Genomic DNA, 6,087 nt, shown 5'->3' on the forward strand with positions numbered 1-6,087 from the left:
TCAGCTGTGTGTCAATAAAACTTTATTTACAAAACAAGGTGGCAGGGACTTCCCTCGTGGCGCAGTGGTTAAGAATCCTCCCGCCAATGCAGGTTTGATAACCAGGTCTTCCCTGATGGTCCAGTTGCTAAGAGTCCGTGCTCCCAAAGCTAGGGGACCCCTGTTCGATCCCTGGTCTGGGAATTAGATCCCACATGCTGCAACGAAAGATCCCGCACGAGGTGACGAAGATCCCGTGTGCCGCAACTAAGATCTGGAGCAGCAAAATAAATAAATATTTTTTTAAATAATAAAATAAATAACCAACAAGGTCCTACTGTATAGCACAGGGAACTATATTCAATATCCTGTAATAACCTATAATGGAAAAGAATCTGAAAAAAAAATATATATATATACAAAACTGAATTAGTTTGCTGTACACCTGAAACTAACACGACATTGTAAATGAACGATACTTCAATTAAAAAAATATATCATTTGTTAGATGCATCAAGCCCAATATAGGAGGTTACAGGGAAGTCCATTATGTTGACATATACTTATTAAAAATTTCTTTAACAACAACTTAGTGATCCATCCTTGGATGAATGGGGTCCACCCACACAATGGAATATTATTCGATGTTAAAAAGGAAGGAAATTCTGACAAGCTACAACGTGAATAAACCTTGAAGACATTGTGCTCAGTGAGATAAGCCAGAGAGGGAGGGACAAACAGTGTGATTCCACTCACAGGAGGTCCCTAGGAAGGTCAGATTCATAGAAACAGAAAGTAGGTGGTGGGTGCCACCCCTTCGGAAGAGGAAGACAGTGTTTCATGGGGACAGTTTCAGTTTGGGAAGATGAGAAAGTTCTGGAGACGGATGGTGGGGATGGTTGCACAGCAATGTGAATGTGTTTAATGCCACTGAGCTGTGCACCTAAAAATGGTTAAAAGGTGGTACTTCCCTGGTGGTCCAGTGGTTAAGACTCCTACTTCCACCACAGGGGATGTGGGTTCAATTCCTGGTCGGGGAACTAAGATCCCATATGCCACACTGTGCAGTCAAAACCGAAAAAAAAAAAAAGGTTAAAAGGTAAGTTTCATGTTTAGTATATTTTACTACCACAAAAAGTTGTTTTCAAATACTTGCAAGACAATCACTTCAAAAAGACTTTTGAAATAGAGCTATACCGAAACAAACAAACAGGCTTAGGGTTCTACCTCTGTGTGTATCACCACATTAACTAACAAAATCTAATCCCCACAGTGAGTATTCAGTAATAAGGAGGGTCAGCTGTATTTTGAGCCACCTGCAGCAGTGTGATCTGATATGGAAATGCCTGTGGCTTTCTACCAGAAACAAAGCCACAAGTCCTTCATTCATAATTGAGAAAATGGCAAATACCAGTTGAGTCAGTGCAAATGAAGATATGAGGGTTTTTTCCCGTCTGTTCATTGGACACCCTGAATTTTATCATCAGCTCTCCCAAACGGTGCATGGACTCCAGGCCAAAGTTCACTGAAAGGTTTGTGGGAGGGAAATGCAAATGGTAGTTATCAGGATGCTAAGTCCCCCACCCCCGCCCTGTCCCCGCACCTCAGTGCCTCACTTAGTGCCTGTCGCCTGTGAGGGAGAAATTTTCTTGAACGCCTACTGTGTGCCAAGCATGTCTAGGTTCTGGGGATACATCGGGATGGGGGTGCGGGAAGAAGTGGTCCCTGCCTTTAGGGCCTCCTGAGCTGGAGGCGGAGCAGGCATGAAACCCATCTTCCCATATGCCTCTCCACCCCATACCCATCACCAATTTTTGGAGCGTCCATTAGGTGCCTGTTCCCAGGCCAAACACATCTTGGTGGTCATCTGATCCATGTCTTTTATTTATTTAGTTAGTTTTTTGGTTGTGCTCTGTGGCATGTGGGATCTTTAGTTCCCCGACCCGGGATTGAACTCGTGCCCCCTGGAGTGGAATTGTGGAGTCTTAACCACGGGACCACCAGGGAAATCCTTATCCATGTCTTAAAACAACTGTTCCTGGTAGGTTTGACCGTGTCCATTTTATAGGTGAGAAAACTGAGGCTCAGAGACGGTAACACGGCTGGAACATCCAAGGTTTCCATGGGAAGCCATGGGCTGCAGATGGATAAATTTGACCACCTGCAGACAGGTGTGGTTGTGCACCTCCCTTCATTTAAAGAAAAAAGAAGGTCCTCGTTGAGGTCCACATTCCTACTCCCACTTGGGGGCCCATTCGTTTCGTTTTCCGCTTTTGCACACACGTTTACACGCATCCATGAATGTGATATTTGGTATCCTTTGGTCTGGCTTTGCTTTTTATTCAAATTGGCCAGAAGTCAGCAAACTTTTTTCTGTAAAGGACCAGCTAGTAAAATATTGTCGGTCTTAGGCACCATAGTGTCTTTATTACAACTACCTATGCTGCCGCTGTAGCCCCAAAGCAGTCACAGGTGATACCTCAGTAAATGGGTGTCAGCTGTGTGTCAATAAAACTTTATTTACAAAACCAGGTGGCAGGGACTTCCCTCGTGGCGCAGTGGTTAAGAATCCACCCGCCAATGCAGGTTTGATCCCTAGGAATCCCACATGCTGTGAAACAACTACGCTGGTGCGCCACACACAACTACTGAAACCCGCGCGCCTAGAGCGCGTGCTCCGAAACAAGAGATGCCACTGCAATGAGAAGCCTGCACACCACAACGAAGAGTAGCCCCTGCTCTAGAGAAAGTTGGCGCACAGCAACAAAGACCCAACGCCGCAGGCCAGTGGCCGTGGTTTGCTGGTTTGCTGACCCTGGATATAGATGTTATCAATACTTAGCTTTATTCTGTTGAAGATGTCTCCAACATTTTTCTAAGCCAATATATGTAGCCCGACCTTGCTCTTTTTTTTCCTTTTTTGGCTGTGCCACACGGCTTGAGGGATCCTAGTTCCCTGACCGGGGATCGAACCCGTGCCCCCTGCATTGGAAGCATGGAGTCCTAACCACTGGACCTCCAGGGAAGTCCCCCAACGTTGTTCTTTTTAAGTGTATTATGGTCTCACTAAGCATTGCCATATCACAGTTTGTTGAGTCCCCTGTCATTGGACATGCTGGTTCCTGCCACTCTTCCCCCCAGGCAGGCATTAACACCTTATAAGTTGGTGGTTATGAACAGTGCGGGGATGGCGTGAGGGGGAGGGTAGTCTGAGTGCTGGGTTCAAATCCTTATTCTGACACTTGCCGTGAGGTGGGGCCACAGGGGGGCCCGCTGAACCCTGCCTCAGTTTCACTCTCTTGTAACACAGCGATCATTACAGCACCTGCCTATTGGAGCTGATAGAAAGGACTAGGTGATGGGACTTCCCTGGCGGTGCAGTGGTTAAGACTCTGTGCTTCCACTGCAGGGGGCACGGGTTCCACGCCTAGCCTGGGAACTAAGATCCTGCATGCCTTGGGACCAAAAAAAAAAAAAAAGGATTATGTGACTCTGTTGACAGGGTTTCTCTAGGGTGGCTGAAGAGAAAGGGAACTTCTAGGACTTTTCAGACGTGGAGTACATTCTCACTCTTACTAAACACCGCCCGATTTTGTCCAGAACAGTGTACCTGTTTGCACTCCCCCTGGAAGCGAACAAAAAGGCTCATTTCCCCCACCGCCACCTCATGCTACTTTCTCTGTCTTAATTTGTGTTGACGTATAATTCATAGGCACCAAAGTCTATAAAGCTTAAAGGGACAGACAGCTCAGTGGTTTTTTTTGGGTATGTACACACTCCCTGTAGCCAACTCCCTGATTGAGATATAGAGGTCATTTCCATCCCCTAGAAGTCCCCAAGGGCCCCTTCTCCATCCCTACCCACTGGGAAACCACCCTTCTGGTTTCTCATCATAGTTTAGGTTTTTATTTTTTTTATTAATTGAATTATTTATTTATTTTTGCTGCGTTGGGTCTTCGTTGCTGTGCGCAGGCTTTCTCTAGTTGTGGCGAGCAGGGGCTACTCTCTGTTGCGTCGCAGTGCAAGCGGTTCTCGTTGTGGTGGCTTCTCTTGTTGCGGAGCACGGGCTCTAGGCCAGGGGGCTTCAGTAGTTGTGGCGCATGGGCTTAGTTGCTCCGCGGCATGTGGGATCTTCCCGGACCAGGGCTTGAACCCATGTCCCCTGCCACATTGGCAGGCAGATTCTTAACTACTGCACCACCAGGAAAGTCCCATAGTTTAGTTTTGTTCATCAAAGGAGAATCAGCGTGCGGATGCGTTTGTGTCTGCCTCCTCTCACTCAGCATCATGCTTGTGAGTTTCAGCCACATTGTTGTGAATATCAGTAATTCACCCTTGTTCACATCTTCTATGGACTGGGAGAAATATTTAAGTCTAAGCAGTAAGATGTAACAGGAAGAAGTCCTGTACAGTGGTCTCAAAACAGGTAGGCAAGCTATTCCTATAAAGGGTTAGATAGTAAATATTTTCAGCTTTGCGGGATACAGGAGGTCTCTGTTGTGTACCTTTGCTTTAAAACCCTCTTAGCTTGTTAGCCATGCCAACAAACAAACAACTCTTTGGGTACTTTTGGCCCTCAGGCTATAGTTTGCAGACTTTTAGTCTAGATCATTTTACCACAGTGCCTGACATACAGCAAGTATCTATCACTAAGTGTCGACAGGCAGGTTTTCTGTGGCACCTAATTTTGAATTTGTCATTGCATGTTCTTTTTCATACTATTTCCCCCAAATGTTTAACCTTTTGTTTGTTTTTTTTTGAGATGTAATTGACATACAACATAGCATTAGTTTTAGGTGTACAACATAATGATTTGATATATGTATCCAATATACACTGTGAAATGACCACAATAAGTCTAGTTAACATCCATCACCTCACATAGTTACAAATATTTCTTTTCTTGAAATGAGAACTTTTAAGACCTACCCTCTTAGCAACTTTCAAATACATAATGCAGGGATTTCCCTGGTGGCGCAGTGGTTAAGAATCTGCCTGCCAATGCAAGGGACACGGGTTCGAGCCCTGGTCCGGGAAGATCCCACATGCCACAGAGCAACTAAGCCCGTGCGCCACAACTACTGAGCCTGAGCTCTAGAGCCCGCGAGCCACAACTACCGAGCCCGCCTGCTGTGACTACTGAAGCCTGCATGCCTAGAGCCCCATGCTCCGCAATGAGAAGCCCGAGCACCGCAAGGAAGAGTAGCCCCCGTTCGCCGCAACTAGAGAAAGCCCGCGCTCATCAACAAAGACCCAACATGGCCAAAAATAAATAAATAAATTTATTTTTTTTAAAAAAATTAGCAAATACACAACGCAAGACTGTTAACTGCAGTCACCAAGCTGTACTTTATAACCCCAGACTCGTTCATCTTTTTCTAAAAAATTAATTTATTACGTATTTATTTTTGGCTGCACCAGGTATTAGTCGCAGCACGCGGACTTCTTAGTTGTGGCATGCGAACTCTTAGTTGCGGTTTGCATGTAGGATCTTAGTTCCTGACCAGGGATCGAACTTGTGCCCCCTGCATTGGAAGCACGGCGTCTTAACCACTGGACCGCCCGGGAAGTCCCCCAGCCTCCCTCTTAAAAGGACCCTTGTGATGATGTTTAGGGTCCACCCGGATAATCCAGGACCATCTCCCTGTCTCCAGATCCTTAACTGAATCCCATCATGCAAAATCTCCTTTGCCACGTGAGGGAATGTAGTCACAGGGCCCAGGGATCAGGTCGTGGACATCTTTGGGGGTCGGCCTGCCACATGGTTCCCCAACATGGCCGGGGAGGCCCAGGACAGGAAAAGCAGCAGGCTTCTCACTTCTGCTGGCTGAACAGAACACGACACGGGGGTAAAACTCTGGCACGTGGGCGGGGGGAGATGAAAGACCCCCACAACCTGGTTCTCTCCAAGCCGAGCAAGCATGGTGAGTGCATCTCTGACAACCCAGACAGGCCTTGTCCGAGGCACTGGGTACAGACCTTCAGGTCCGGCCCTGTCCCGTTCACGCCCTTGGGAGCAAAGCAGAGAAGGGGCTGAGAAGGTCACACAGAGACTCCAGAGTTGTTTAGCTGCTGAAAAATAAACACACACACACACACACACACACA

The sequence above is a fragment of the Orcinus orca genome, chromosome 3 (assembly GCF_937001465.1).
Source record: "Orcinus orca chromosome 3, mOrcOrc1.1, whole genome shotgun sequence".
Classification (NCBI taxonomy): domain Eukaryota; kingdom Metazoa; phylum Chordata; class Mammalia; order Artiodactyla; family Delphinidae; genus Orcinus; species Orcinus orca.